At 40.8% G+C, this 16,498-nt stretch overlaps 1 protein-coding gene across 1 annotated transcript in view; it reads right to left on the reverse strand.

Moving 5' to 3' along the window:
- LOC129038701 (uncharacterized) overlaps positions 1-16,498 on the reverse strand; it is a 45,152-nt gene that overhangs the window by 6,066 nt on the left and 22,588 nt on the right. The gene's annotated exons all lie outside the window — the stretch shown is intronic.

A 16,498-nucleotide genomic window follows, 5' to 3' on the forward strand; every position in this document is an offset into this window, starting at 1 on the left:
TTTAAAGCTTTTGCACATTAAGGTTTCCCACATTCTTTACATTTATAGGACCTCACTTCGACGTAGATTTTCAGGATGAGAGTGTTGAGTAATTACACTTATTAGAATGATAAAGTTTCTCCCAAGAATGAGTATTCTGATACCCAGTTAAGTTGGAAACACTAAAGATTTTCCCACTCACTATAATTACAAGACTTTCCCACTCACTGTAAGTTCCAGGCAAAATTATCCCCACAATTACCACTTGTATGTTTAAAGGCTTCTCTGCAATTGTCCTCCTAGTCAGTTTCCCCATTGAGTCTGCTAGATCTGCATGCCTGGCCTCAAAGATGTGTGACCTATGCAGTCACACAGGCCACACGGCCCAGTATTCACAAGGGTACCATGTTTAGAGGGCCCTGAGCACAGTTTAGTGCTTTGTTGTCACAGTCTTGAAACTCTTAATTTTACCTTTGAACTTGTGTTTTGTAAGTGAGGTAAGCAGAACAATAGAGCATGCACATGAGCAGAGGCTCTCCATGCAGTACGTGTTATCTGTGGTTTCTTGCTGCTCCATTCATGTATGGCACTTGTGATCCTCCATGAGCATAGAATTCTGGTGGGTCAACAATGCATCGCAGTTCAGCGAGACTGAAAATGAGTACGAGGAAAGTATTTGAGTAAGCTGGGGCACTGACAGCCTGGAGAGATCATGCTTTCTGCTGGAACCAGAACTTGCTTTTAAGTCAGAAATCTGTCAATGGCAGGGTCTGAAAAACTGGAGTAGGCCAGGCGTGGTGGCTCACGCCTGTAATCCCAGCACTTTGGGAGGCCGAGGGGGCAGATCACGAGGTCAGGAGATCGAGACCATCCTGGCTAACACAGTGAAACCCCGTCTCTACTAAAAATACAAACAAATTAGCCGGGTGTGGTGGCGGGTGCCTGTAGTCCCAGCTACTCAGGAGGCTGAGGCAGGAGAATGGCGTGAACCCAGGAGGCGGAGCTTGCACTGAGCTGAGATCACACCATTGCACTCCAGCCTGGGCAACAGAGCGAGACTCCATCTCAAAAAAAGAAAAAATAAATAAAAATAAAATAACATTTTTTTAAAAAGCTATAAAAGTCTTTGTCTCTATTTGTATGTATACCTGTATACCTATCTGTTTGTGTATTATCTACATGGTACCAAGTTGACTTATAAATAACTGAGCACTCATAAATTAATAAGCCCAAATTTTTTCAGGTTCATGGGACTTTAGTAACCTTCAGTAAATAAAACTAGTTTTAACGTTGTTGGTAAATTTTCTTTTGTGATGGTATCTCTAGGAAAAACATTGTTGGTAAAGTAAAAATGTCTTCAGAATTGTCAGTATTAAATATAATTCAGACATTTTGCTTGGGTCTGCTGGTCAGACAGGTTTAGGCTTATCTTTACTAAATGTTTCAAGTCATAAAACTGTTCCTTCTGTGATATTCTTTGATACTTGCTCAATTTGTCTGTGAGCATATGTCTTAGAGCCATTAAATTCTGGGATCTAGACAGGTGGCCATGATAAGGCCTGGGAATATGTGTATGATGACAGCACTTGGGCCAATAGCTGCAGGGAAGTGCCAAACAAATATATTCTCCCTGGCCCAGCTGTATTTCCTGGACATGCTAGGAAGGGTTAGTTTCACCAGACAGTATCTTCACAAATCTATCTTTTGTCCTGGACTCTGCATCTGGTACATAACAATGAAAATTGCTTAAATTGCTTACTCAGGATCAGCACAGTGGTTTATACCTGTAATCCCGGCACTTTGGGAGGCCAAGACAATACGATCACTTGCTGGCCTGAGCCCCTATGGGGAGGGGTGGCTGCAGTCTCCACAGACCAGAAGATGTAGACTTTCCTCCTGCTAGTTCTGAGGAATCCAGGCAGACCAAACAAGTGGGCTTCCCCCCAGAGAAGCACACCCCCTCCACCAAGGGACAGTCAAAGTGCTTCATTTAATGGGTCCTGTTCCCCGTGCCACCCAACTGGGTGAGACCCTGCAAGAGGGGTTGTCAGACACCCTATACAGGAGTGTTCCTATTGGTATCAGTTCGGTGCCCCTTGAGGTCAGAGATCCCAGAGGAAGGAGCAGACACCCATCTTGTGCTCTCCAGCCTCCTTGAGTAACATCTCACCCTCTGTGGGCTGCATCCACTGTCTAACCAGTCCCAATGAGATGAACTAGGTACCTCAGTTGGAAAGGCAGAAATCACTTACCTTCTGTGTTGGTCTCACTGTGAGCTGCAGTGAACCAGGTGAATAGGGCCCGAAGTGAACCCCCAGCAAACTGCAGCAGCCCTACAGAACAGGGACCTGACCATTGCAAGAAAAACAAATAGAAAGCAACAACAACAGCATCAACAACAAAAAGAAAACTCCCCACAAAACCCCATCCAAGGGTCAGCAGCCTCAAAGATCGATACTAGACAAATTCATGAAGATGAGAAAGAATCAATGAAAAAATGCTGAAAACCCAAAAGGCCAGAGTGCCTCTTCTCTTCCAAATGATTGCAATACCTTTCCAGTAAGGGCACAGAACTGGACAGAGGATGAGATGGACAAATTGACAGAAGTAGGCTTCAGAAGGTGGCTAATAACAAACTCTGCTGAGCTAAAGGAGCATGTTCTAACCCAATGCAAAGAAGGTAAGAACATAATAAAAATATACAGGAGCTGCTAACTAGAATAATCAATTTAGACAGAAACATAAATGACCTGACGGAGCTCACAGCATGGGAAGTTTGTGAAGCATACACAAGTATCAACAGCCAAATCAACAAGCAGAAGAAAGGATATCAAAGTTTGAAGACCCTCTTGCTGAAATAAGGCATGCAGACAAGATTAGAGAAAAAGAATGAAAAGGAATGAACAAAACCTCTGAGAAATATGGGACTATGTAAAAAGACCAAACCTACGATTGATTGGAGTATCTGAAAATGATAGGGAGAATGGAACCAAGTTGGAAAACACACTTCAGGATATCATCCAGGAGAACTTCCCCAACCTAGCAAGACAGGCCAACATTCAAATTCAGGAAATACAGAGGACACCACTAAGATACCTGACGAGAAGATCAACCCCAAGACACAAACTTATCAGATTCTCCAAGGTAGAAATAAAGGAAAAAAATGTTAAGGGCAGCCAGAGAGAAAGGCCAGGTCATCTACAAAGGGAAGCCCATCACACTAACAGCAGACCTCATTCAGGAGAAAGTTGTTCAAGTTCCATGAGTTGTGTGGTTTTGAGTGGGTTTCTTAATCCTGAGTTCTAATTTGATTGCACTGTGGTCTGAGAGACTGTTATTATTTCAGTTCTTTTGCATTTGCTGAAGAGTGTTTTTCTTCCAATTATGTGGTCGATTTTAGAATAAGTGCCATGTGGCACTAAGAAGAATGTATATTCTGTCGATTTGGGGTAGAGAGTTCTGTAGATGTCTCTTAGGTCCACTTGATCCAGAGCTGAGTTCAAGTCCCAAACATCCCTGATTAACATCGATGCGAAAGTCCTCAATAAAATACTGGCAAGCCAGATCCAACAGCACATCAAAAAGGTTATCCACCATGACCAAGTTGGCTTCATCTCTAGGATGCAAGGCTGGTACAACGTACGTAAATCAATAAACATAATCCTTCACATAAACAGAACCAATGACAAAAAGCACATGAGCATCTCAATAGATGCAGAAAAGTCCTTTGATAAAATTCATCTCTTCATGTTAAAAACTCTTAATAAACTAGGTATTGATGGAATATATCACAAAATAATAAGAGCTATTTATAACAAACTCACAGCCAATATCATACTAAATGGTCAAAATCTGGAAGCATTCACTTTGAAAACTGGCACAAAACAAAGATGCCCTTTCCCACCACTCCTATTCAATATAGTATTGGAAGTTCTGGCCAGAGCAATCAGGCAAGAGAAAGAAATAAATGGTATTCAAATAAAAAGAGAGGAAGTCAAATTGCCTCTGTTTGCAGATTGACATGATTGTATATTTAGAAAACCCCATCATCTCAGCCTCAAAACTCCTTAAGCAGGTAAGCAACTTCAGCAAAGTCTCAATGTGCAAAAATCACAAGCATTCCCATACACCAATAATAGAGAGGCAAATCATGAATGAACTCCCATTCACAATTGCTAAAAGCAGAATAAAATACCTAGGAAAACAGCTCACAAGGGATGTGAAGGACCTCTTCAAGGAGAACTGCAAACCACTGCTCAAGAAAATAAGAGAGGACACAAAGAAATGAAAAAAACATTTCATCCTCATAGATAGAAAGAATCAATATGTGAAAATGGCCATATTGCCCAAAGTGATTTATAGATTCAATGCTATTCCCATTGCATTTCCCATTGCTATTCCCAATGCTATTCCCATATGCTATTATAGATTCAATGCTATTATAGATTCAATGCTATACCACTGACATTCTTCACGGAATTAGAAAAAACTACTTTAAATTTAATATAGAACCACAAAAGATCCCATATAACCAAGAAAATCCTAAGCAAAAAGAACAAAGCTGGAGGTATCATGCCTACCTGACTTCAAACTATATACTACAAGGCTACAGTAACCAAAACAGCATGGTACTGGTACCAAAACAGACATATAGACCAATGGAACAGAACAGAGACCTCAGAAACAACACCACACATCTACAACCATCTGATCTTTGACAAACCTGACAAAAACAAGAAATGGGGAAAGGATTCCCTATAAATGGTGCTGGGAAAACTGGCTAGCCATATGCAGAAAACTGAAACTGGGCCCCTTCCTTACACCTTGTACAAAAATTAACTCAAGATGGATTAAAGACTTAAGTGTAAACCCAAAACCATAAAAACCCTAGAAGAAAACCTAGGCAGTACCATTCAGGACATAGGCATGAGCAAAGACTTCATCATGAAAACTCCAAAAGCAATTGCAACGAAAGCCAAAATTGACAAATGAGATCTAATTAAATTAAAGAGCTTCTGCACAGCAAAAGAAACTATCATCAGCGTGAACAGGCAACGTACAGAATGGGAGAAAATGTTTGCAATCTACCCATCTGACAAAGGTCTAACATCGAGAATCTACAAGGAAGTTAAACAAATTTACAAGGAAAAAACAACCCCATCAAAAAGTGGGCGAAGGATATGAACACACACTTCTCAAAAGAAGACATTTATATGGCCAACAAACATAAGAAAAAAAGCTCAACATCACTAATCATTAGAGAAATGCAAATCAAAACCACCATGAGATAGCATTTCATGCCAGTCAAAATGGCAATTATTAAAAAGTCAAGAAACAACAGATGCTGGCAAGGCTGTGGAGAAATAGGAAGGCTTTTACACTGTTGGTGGGAAGGTAAATTAGTTCAACCACTGTGGAAGACAGTGCGGTGATTCTTCAAATATCTAGAACCCAGAAATACTTACTGACCCAGCAATCCCATTACTGGGTATATACCCAAAGGAATATAAATCATTCTACTATAAAGACACATGCACACATCTGTTTATTGCAACACTATTTACAATAGCAAAGACATGGAACCAACCCAAATGCCCATCAGTGATAGACTGGATAAAGAAAATGTGGCACACAGATACTGTGGAATACTATGCAGCCATGAAAAGAAATGAGATCCTGTCCTTTATGCAGGGACACGGATGAAGCTGGAAGCCATCATCCTCAGCAAACTAACACAGGAACAGAAAAACAAATACTGCATGTTCTCACTCATAAGTGGGAGTTGAACAATGAGAACAAATGGACACAGCAAGGGGAGCATTACACATGGGGGCTTGTCAGGGGATGGGGGCAAGGGGAGGGATAGCATTTGGACAAATAGCTAATGCATGCGGGCCTAAAACCTAGATGACGAGTTGATAGGTGCCGCAAACCACCATGACACACATATATCTTTGTAACAAACCTACATGTTCTGCACTTGTATCCCGGAATTTAAAGTAAAATTTTTAAAAAAATGGTTGCTTTAAAGTGAAATGATTAAAAAGAATAATAAACTGAATGGATACAGGAATTTGGGGAAAGAGAATAGGAAAAATTGTAAAAGGTTATACAAAGTTTGTGGAAATCTTATCTTGCATGGTCAAAGCTGATGAGAATACATGGATCTGTTTATAAGGTATTATTAAAATTAGGTTTAATATTAACAATGCACTGATACAAAGTAGAATTTTATTTTCTTGCTTGAACAATATAGTATTAATAACAGATATAAGACTAGTGTTCATCTTTTGAATAAACTGTTAAAAATTTAAAAAGGAGAGACAGATTCTTGTTTGAAAAACTGAATCTCCTCTCTTTCAAAGAGTAAAGGTTTATGCTTTTGAAATATTTCAATTATCAATTTGGCTAAATAAATGATTATTATGACTTGTGATCTTATTTTTGATATCAAAGGTTTTAAGACTTTGATATTTAACATACTTCCCAAAATCAAATTTCAAATTCTAAAATTAAGTATTTTCTGTAAGGAATGCCTGATAGTCCAAGAGAGACATATTAGGCTTATTCAGCATGTTAAAATCACACAGGAAGCATTGTCAAATAAGAAATGGCATTTAACTTTGGTTGATTCGAAGATGTGGGAAAAGGCCAAAACAAACAAAAAAAAAACCCAAAACTTTCAGTTACATTTGTGTAAATGTGTTATTAACATGTGTTCCAAAATTGTATATTCCTAAATTCTGATGTGTCTTGGTATATGTTATCAGTCATAATTATGATTATGGCAAATTTTGTAGGCCACAGAAATAATCAAATTTTCTTGTTAATTGTGTGTTTAACCATGGCTACTCTAAGACTTTTGTCATCCACAGATAATTATTGTCTTACTTTACTTCTCAAAAAGTGATTTACAATTCGCTATAGTCTAAAATTTTATTTTTCTTAAAGGAAATTCATGGAAAGGACACGGCCAAGTACTCTTGAATGCAGGTTTCTGATAACTTTGGAAATCACACCACTGGACTAGCTAAAAACTTCCAGAACTCTTAAAAAAAAAAAAAAAACAAACTGATGGATTCATGAAGATTACTAACCCAACATCAAGCAGAGCAAGAATTAATAACATAGGCCTAACCTGATAGAGGACTGCAGTGATCTTTTACTTTTTGTTTGAAACAATTCTGATTCTTTTTACATTTTGTTTTCCAGAGTCAAGAAAAATTTCATTTTTATTTTGAGCCATTTATGGTTACAGTGATTGGGAAAAGTGTACTTTCGTGAGAAAACTGAAACTCCAGGTCGGTGGACAGGAATGAAGTCTGGGGAGGTTCCCGCCTGCCGACCCTAGCCGGGAGGACTGACGGACTCAACTCTGCGAAGCTGGCACTCAAACCCTTTCTTTAGGATGACACAAGTTGTGAAACAAAACCCCATGCCTAAGTGACCCCATTTGGAGACTCCGCGGCGCGCACTGGGGACCCCACACAGTGCGCACCTCTCTGAAGCTGCTGGAAGCTGGGGCGCAAGGCCGGAAGGGGTTCGCAGACGCACTTCCGCCGGCGGCCAGGCAGGGCGCAGAGGTGCTAGTTAGAGCTGGGCTGCAGCTGCCACCCAGCCCAGGTAGTAGGACCGGCAGGAAGAGAGCAGGACGCCGCCGCCCGAGTCCCCCAGCTCAGCCAGGTGCGGGCGGAAGGAGCCCCGTCCTTGCTTAGCCCCGTGCTGGAAGCGCCGTCCGAGACACTGCACGGGGCAGACTGGTGGGCGTCCCGGCCCTGGCACCGCGGGGTTGCCCTAGCCAACCGGAGCCCAGCTCCCGACGCGGCCCAGATGTTTCCCCAGACGTTGCGAAGTCCGACTCTGGTTCACAGATGCCGACCTGGTCGGTCTATGCGGACCACCCTTTTCTCCAACGTGACCGCCGACTATTGGAAGTTTTTTGTGATCTGTCAGGCCCTGATGGCTTAGGAACATAGCCAGATCTTCCCGAGTCCGAGGCTTGTTATGGTTGTCCAATGATGATCTGCCGTTTCGTTTATGTTACAGAATAAACAGGGAAAGTGTTTGTAGTCTGGTTGGTTAACACTGTATTTTGCCTTATTCTTTCAAAGATCTAAACTAGTGGAAGGCAACCTGTAGAACCCGCTTCCATGTCCTTTATCTTGAATGATTCCTGAAACAGCCTTTCTCCAAACCTGCTCCAGAAGTCCCTAAATTAATCCTTAGAGCCCAGGAAGTGAAGATGTCTTTCAAAGATGCCGATTGGGTAACAGAAGCTAAACACAGAGAAGGCAGTAGAGGGCCTTATTGCGTGGTCCTAAGTTGTGTGCCAAAAAACAGAGAAGTGTCCCTGAGCACCAGGTGTGGTCTCTCCTGCCAGCCCCTCGATGACCAGGTCATAACGATAACTGCAATCCTTTACTGAGGTCTTACTAAGTGCTAGGCACTGAGTCTAATGCTTTCCAGGCACTGCATCTAGTGCTTTTTGTAATTTTTCTTAAAAAAAAAAAACAAAACCCTATATTATCAAGTCTGTGGTTTAATCACATTGTACCAATACTATTTTTTTGGCCTTGCAATTGTGCTATGGTTATGTAAGATTTTAATATAATAGGAAGCTGGGTGAAGGATATAGGGACTGTTCTATACCTTTTTGGAAATTTTCTGTAAGTTTAAAATTAGTTCAAAATAAAAAGTTACAAACAAAATTAGAAGTTTGTTTTTAACAGCGGAAGGGGAATAGAAATTTAGAGATTAAACCACTACACATAAGAGAATGTGACAACATTCGAGCCCAGGGCTTTTGGAACCGTCAGCCCATGCCCTTCACCACTGCCCACCATGTTAATCCTGGGTAACAGATAGGCCCTGCCTAAATCAGTTGCCCACACAGCCCCCTACCTATGTTAGCATAATTTTACGATTCAACTATCTTTGCTAATGTGATACTACTATTCCACTGTCTTTATCAACATGACTTTACTATTCCAGGACATTATTGCCGTAGGAGATAAAAATGGCAAATAATTATTTTTGTTTCAAGAACTTCCCCCTCAAAAAATCTATTTAAATGAACATCAAATTCTTCAACTTTCAATAATTAGTATCCAGACTTTTTGAAACCCTCACCTCAAAACCTTCATCTTAATGAATGTGTCCATCAATCTTAAATTATTGTATCACCATCCTTGCCCAGTCCTAATTCTGCTTTGAAAGATCAGCATCAAACCTTTTTTTTTTTTTTTTTTTCTCCAAACCTTTCAAATCTTGTAAATATCCTGACTTTGCCTTCCTCCCTCAGAGATGCTACTAGGACTCTGTCAAGGTAGTGCTTTTTATCACCCACAAGAATAAACTTCATTTTGCCTTACCAACATTGTTTTGTTGTTATTTTTGGGAAACAAGCATCCAACAATTTTCTCAGGACTGTCAAAACTGCTGTTTCTTGACAAACATTCCTTCTATTTGAGAAAAGGTTTGAACTGCTTTACACTTTTACTTTTTGAACTATAGTTTATGTTACCTTAGGAGTGTGCCTTAACATAACACTTACAGCAGCAATCCTCAGCCCATTGGAGCTAGAATGTCCACTGTGTCCCTTCCATGGGCTCCTGAAGAGACAAAGCAGCTCTTTGAAGTAAACAACAAATAAAGCCTTGCCATGGAGCAGGGATCCAGCCCAAAAAGGAGTAGCCCAAACAAACAGGAGTTATTTGGCCAGCGTTTCTGACAGTTCTGATACAAGGAGACTCCTGGGCCCTGTGAGGCCTTGAGCCAGCTCTGGATGCTCTGCTGTGAGTGGTTAAGGCCTGAGATGCACACCAAGGAGCAGATGTTAGACTTGCTGTTGCTTGAGCTGTTCCTGGCCATTCTGCCTGAGAAGGTCCTGGCCTGGATGCGTGAGCATCATCCAAAGAATGGAGAGGAGGCAGTGGCTTTGCTGGTGGTAAGAAAGGGTCCTATACACTTGGGTAGAACAGCCTGGAGAGGATGTCCAAGCTGGTCCTTTGTGGGATCTCTGGGGATCATGTACACTGTTGCCCCTTCAGATGCCTAAATGAGCCTGCTTGTCCTCAGGTTTCAGCCCAGGCCCATGTGCAGGAAGTGCTTTCTTTTTTTCTTTTTCTCTCTTTTTTTTTTTTTTTTTTTTGAGACAGTCTCACTTGTTGCCCAGGCTGGAGTGCGGTGGTGCAGTCTTGGCTCACTGCAACCTCCGCCTCCAGGGTTCAAGCAGTTCTCCTGCCTCAGCCTCCCAAGTAGCTGGGACTACAGGCCCATGCCACCACGCCCAGCTAATTTTTGTACTTTTAGTAGAGACGGGGTTTCACCATGTTGGTCAGTATGGTCTCGAACCCCTGACCTCAAATGATCCACCTGCCTCGGCCTCCCAAAGTGCTGGGATTACAGGCGTGAGCCACTGCACCTGGCCAGGAAGTGCTTTCTGAGACTTCAGTGCCTCTCAATCCTTCTGTGGAGACTCGGCTTAAAAGTGACTCTCAGGACTCTCAACAGCAAAAGGATTGTGGTTAGTGTTGACACTTGGGTCATATGGCTCCCCTGCAGACCTTAGAATCATCCATCATTTGGGAAATATATATTACTTTTTATGTGCTAGGCACTGTTCAAGGCTCTAGGAATAGTGAACAAAGCAGACATCTTTGCTTTCATGGAGAAAATCTTGTGACAGATGCTAAACACACAAATAAATATACTGTGACAGATTGTATATGGAGAGAGAGTGTAGTCAGGGAAGGCCTCTTTGAGGAAGTAATATGGGAGCTGAATCTTAAAAGTGATGTAGAAATTAGCTAAGTGAATAATAGAGAGGAAAGCATTCCAGACCAAAACAGCATGTGCAAAAACTGGAGCGGGAAAGAAATTGGTGGGTTTGAGGAATTGAAAGAAAACCAGTGTGACTGGAGCGTGGAGGCAGAGCCCCAGAGAAGAGGTGGTCAGGGGCCTGGACATGAGAGTTTTGTGGCTCCTGTTAAGAAGTCAGAAAATGTCAGCTACTCAGGAGGCTGAGGCAGGAAGATCGCTTGAGTCCAAGTGTCTGAGACCAACCTGGGCAACATAGCGAGACTCCAGTCCCCCCACCAATACGTCAGTAAATATTTAGCTTTCACGGTGTGTAAAACCTAGCTCTGGTGTCTATGAGGGTCCCTGCCCTAAAGGAGTTGGGTACCAATAAAAAGATTGCCTCATTTGAGGCAGTGAATGATTGCCAAATCAGAGATAACAGTTCTGAGAAGGGAGAAATCTGTATTTTCAGGCCCTGGTGGTGGTGTTAGTGGAATGATTGGAATTTGAACTGGATCTTAAAGAACTGGTAACATTTCAACTGGGCAGACAGCATCAGGAACGATGTTCCTCATACTTACCCCTCTTCTAGCTCTCTGTCCCTCTATTATCTTCTTCCATCACATTAAGACTTGTAGTCATTCATCCCTTTTTTCCTCTCAATGTTTCTTTCCTTCCCTACCCCATCAGACCCATGGTACATTTCAGTTTTTTGCAAATATGGCCAACATTTTTCCACCCCGCTGCCACATACTCACATGAACACACACACCTCCACCTTGTTGAACTAGTCTTGTAAAATACCACCTCTGACCAAAACTTCTCCATTGTTCTGCCAACCCAATTCATAGCTATTCTTCAAGATTCAACTCAGCTGTCACCTTCTTTAGGAAGCCTTTCTTGATACCCTCCCACATGTTTGAGTTATATGATGCACCTTGTGCATACTTCTGTCATAGCATTAGCATACTATATTACTGCTTCACTTGTCTGAAGTTCCTGTATATCCCCCACAACTGATATGTAGAAAATGCTCAGTAAAGGTGAATGATGAAGTCTGAGCAGAGGAATAACGTGGAAAAGTACAAATAATGATAAAAGGATGTGAGTGTATCAGCTTGGCTGAGACTGAGTAGCCAATAGAGGAATAATGCTAACAAGGTGGTCTGGAACAAAACTGTAGAGAGCCTATTTTTATTTTCTTCTTTTCTTGAGATGGGGGTTTGGTTTGGCTCTGCGTCCCCACCCAAATCTCATCTCGAATTGTAATCCCATGTGTCCAGGGAGAAACCTGGTGGGCGATGACTGGATCATGGGGGCAGTTTCCCCCATGCTGTTCTCGTGATAGTGAGGGAGTTCTCATGAGATCTGCTGGTTTTAAAAAAGTGGCAGTTTTCCCTGTGCACTTTCTCTTTCCTGCCACCTTGTGAAGAAGGTGCTTGCTTCTCCTTAACCTTCCATTATGATTGTAAGTTTCCTGAGGCCTTCCCAGGCATGCAGAACTGAGTCAATTAAGCCTCTTTTGTTTATAAATTACCCAGTCTCAGGATCTTTATAGCAGTGTGAAGATGGACTATATATACAAGCAGGAACTAACACGTGCCCTGTAAACTAGATATAAGCTGGATTGCAGAGGGAGGAGAAAAAGGACCACTTTGAAGACTATTGCTATAGTTCCAACTCAACATTATGAGGGCCAACATTAGGGCAGTTTCAGGTGGTGGATGGAGAGGGAGAGAGAGATGTAGCTAGATCACTTGTCCTAAAGCTCCAGAGGGTACTGGAAAGAGGACAGAATGGCTCTTTTTGACACCTCTCCTGGCTTCAGTAAGGATCCAGGGTATCAGGGTTGGAATCTTCCTATGTCTGATGGGTGGAAATGATGCTCACTTTCCCAAAAGAAAATGAAAAACATCATTTTTGGAAATAGTGTCATCTAAAAAATATGAGCTATATTTTCTTCATTATGGTCTTCTTTGTTACACCTAGGGAGGACTTTTAATGACTATAGGATACGTCTTACCTATAGGGGTATGTTTGTTCTTTCATTTCGAAATGCATGTTTTCCAAATTTTCTAGTAAGAGCATTATTAGAAAATAAGGTGTTCCACATGCTAGGGTTTCCCTAAATAGCTGAAGCTTGCCATTTGTTGGTCAAACTTTATTATTCAATGGGCATCTTACTGAGATGTATAACATATTCTTGGAGTAGGGTGAACACAAATGATCCTTTTCATGAAGATTTAAATTAATTATAATTAATTTAATTAATAATAAAACTATTGTTCATAATTTAGAAATTAATATTGATAAATTATGGACATTAGTGCTCACTCTGGCCTGCAAATCACTGCTGCCCTTAGAGGCTGTAGGTAGGTAGGTCTATCAGATTTATCCTAAAATGGTAGCAGACTGCCATATTAATAGATAGCAGGTGTAGAATTTAAATAGCCTGTCTCCAGAGCCCATGTTCTTAACTCCATAGTAGAGATGGAATGTAAAAATGTGAGAGAGGTGAAGAGTTAGGAAAATGAAACTGGAAAGGTAAGCAGGGGCAGTCTCACATCAGAGTGATGTGATTGTGCATCTGGATGACTTTAAAAATTTATCAGTGTCTGGGCCTCACCCTCAGAAACTGGATTTTCTTTAGACTAGAGTGGGGCCCAGGCATGGGCTTGCTTTTTTTTCTTAACTCTCCAGGTGTAGCTAGGGTCGAGAATCCCAGTCCTAGGATCATGAAGGGCTTGTATGCTCAACAGATGAGTTCTTTAATAGTAAATTAAATTTTTTTGATAATTTTTATCAGTTTCTGAGGTCACCATTCTTGTATACTAACACTTTTCCTCTGGGTTCACTCTTGTTGAAGTCTATCCTTTAAAAATTATTTTAGTGAGGTTCTTTGGGTGGTGGACTGAGCTTTTGCATGTTTGAAAGTTCTCTTATTTTGCCCTTCCTTTGAAATCATGACTTAGCTGGGATAAAATTCTAAATTGACTTTTTTTCCTTTAGCCTTTTGAAGATACTATTAATACTTCACTGTCTTCTAGCTTCTATTGTTTGCTGGCAAAAAGCTACTAGCAGTCTAAATGCCTTTAAAAAAAAAGATTCCATTTTTTCTCTCTAGTAGCTTTTTAAATTTACTCTTAACTTTTATGCTCTGAGTTTCACTAAGTATGTCCAATACGTTTTATTTTTGTTCATCTCGCTTGGCCTATAAATGCACTTTTGCTCTAATACCCATGTTTTTCTTCAATCTGGGGAATTCTCAGCTATGAGTTCCTTAAATAAGCATCTTTTTAATTCCTTATATTATCATCTGCTGGAGCTTCCAACATGTACTCATTAGAACCACTTATCAATCATCCATTCTACTTAACTGCTTTTTCATATGTTTTATGTCTTTGTCTCTCTATGGTACGTCCTAGTGGATTCCTCTTCTACTATCTTCCAGTTTATTCTCCCTTTGACTGTCTTCAGCTTATCCATTTCATTGAAGATTTTATTTCAAAAACGATTATTTCTAAAATTTCTATTTTGTTTTCATAGCAATTATCCTTGTTCTGCTTGTTTCATAATTGTATGTTTATTTGCCATGGATGGTATGTTATCATTTATCTTCTTTTCCCATATCTTTAATCTATTAATTTCGTCAGGCTGTTTGATGAAAGTAATTTCATGTGGATTGAATTCATGTTCCAGTTGGTCATTTTGTAACCATCTTTCTTAGCATTCAATTCATTTGTTTTGAAATTTCTATTTCTAGGCTCATTTTGAGTTCTGGTCTATTTACCTTCTCCTCTTCCTTGTTTACCAATTCTGTTGTACCTTTACCTGCACCTCCTCCCCCAGAACCAGGTTTTATACAGTGATATTTTAGGACTTCTGTTCCATGTGATATCACAAATATCATCAATGTAGTCACAGGCTTCCAGATGGCTTCACGTGGTTCTTGGTCACAGGGTTCTATCTTGCTCTGTGCATGTTAAGGTACTTGTGTATGTGGGTGCCTGTGTGTTCTACCTAGCCTTTGGCACCATGCAGTATGATGGTGCCAGTCCCCCCTCTCATGGAGCACTTGTAGTTCTCCAGGTTCCCCTGGTGACAAGACTTCAGTCACTATGTAAGACCAGGAGCCCAGCAGGCCCAGAGCTTCAGCTATAGCCACCAATTCTGTGTTTTTGCTTCCTTTCTGGGCCACAGAAATGTTTATCTTGTTGGGTTTTTTCTTTTCTTTTCTTTTCTTTTCTTTTTCTCTTAGCACAGATGTGTTTACAGATTTTTAATTTTTATCTATTACTTTTTGTATTTGGAGGTGAAGTATGAACTCACTGTGCCATCTTGACTGGAAATACACCATTTTCCTCAACCTCTTTTATTCAGTTACAAATTGAGTTTCTATGTTGTTCTTCTTTTTTATAATAATCCATATATTTTCTTCTGATGCTAATATGGATTTTAGTTATTATATCTGTAGTAGTCTTTTGGATGCCATCTATGATAGCCACTTTTTTATCTGCTAATTGTTCTAAAAGACTATTTTTTTTATAAATGTGTATCTGTGCAATTTGCTTTCAGATTCTGCACACAGATATGTTTCAGGTAGCTCTATGGTTTGAACCTGTCCCCCAGAGTTCACATGCTGGAAACTCAATCCCCAGTGCAACAGTGTTGAGAGGTGGGATATTTAAGAGGTGACTAGGTTATGAGGGCTCTGCCCTCATGAAAAGATTAATGTCTTTATTGTGGGAGTGGGTTAGTTATCATGGGAGTAGGTTCCTAATAAAAGGATGAGTTTGGTGCATTTTTTCCCCCGACCCCTTTCCCCTTTTCTTTCTCTCTCTTCCCCTCCACCTTCTGCCATAGGATGACATTGCAGGAAGGCCCTCACCAGATGTCAGCAACTTGATCTTGGACCTTCAAGCCTCCAGAAGTCAGGAAATAAATTTCTGTTCTTTATAAATTACTTCGTCTATGTATACTGTTATAGCAGCACAAAATGGACCAAGACAGGTAGCTGTAACATAAAGTTTTAAAGCACCCAAAAACTTTAAGATAACCTTAAATAACTACTAACAGTGAAGGGTTTTTAAGCAGTGTGGCAAGCTGGTATGGTGAGATTATTGCAGGCTCTGGTGTAAAACAAGGCCCCAAGAGAAGGTTGATCTCACTCTTGGCAATGTGCTTCTCAGTTCTGCCTCATCCCTGTGTTCCTGCCCTTCACACAAGTTCCAAGACCCAGATGAGCGTCATTTTTCTCAGACAGGTTGCTTAGTGAACTTTATTCCTCATCCACATTCTCGAAGATTTGAATTCACTGTCTCACCATGGCTCCTTCTCTTCTTCGTCCGAGTCTCTTTAGTCAACACACTTTAGCACAATGAATCCCATTGCCTCTGCCTAGAGTTAGCTGTAACTTGTCCGTGTCCTAGTGCTTCAACTGTCTTCATGATTTGTCTTTTTTTTTTTTTCCATTTAATGTTCCTTATCCACTCAAAACACTGCTTTTCTCTGTGTTCTTCCTATGTAGTTACAAATTCTCCCCTTTACTCTGGGTCCTAAAAATGGGATTAAGTTCAGGCAAATATGCCTTGGGTATGAAAATCTCATGTTTTCAAAAACTATAGATTACTGAGGATACGGCCACATCTCCTGCCCTGGAGAAATGATGGTATTGAGACCCTGCTCAGAGGAACCTCTCCAGGAAAGACAGGGAGAGGAA

The sequence above is a fragment of the Pongo pygmaeus genome, chromosome 5 (assembly GCF_028885625.2).
Source record: "Pongo pygmaeus isolate AG05252 chromosome 5, NHGRI_mPonPyg2-v2.0_pri, whole genome shotgun sequence".
Taxonomy (NCBI): domain Eukaryota; kingdom Metazoa; phylum Chordata; class Mammalia; order Primates; family Hominidae; genus Pongo; species Pongo pygmaeus.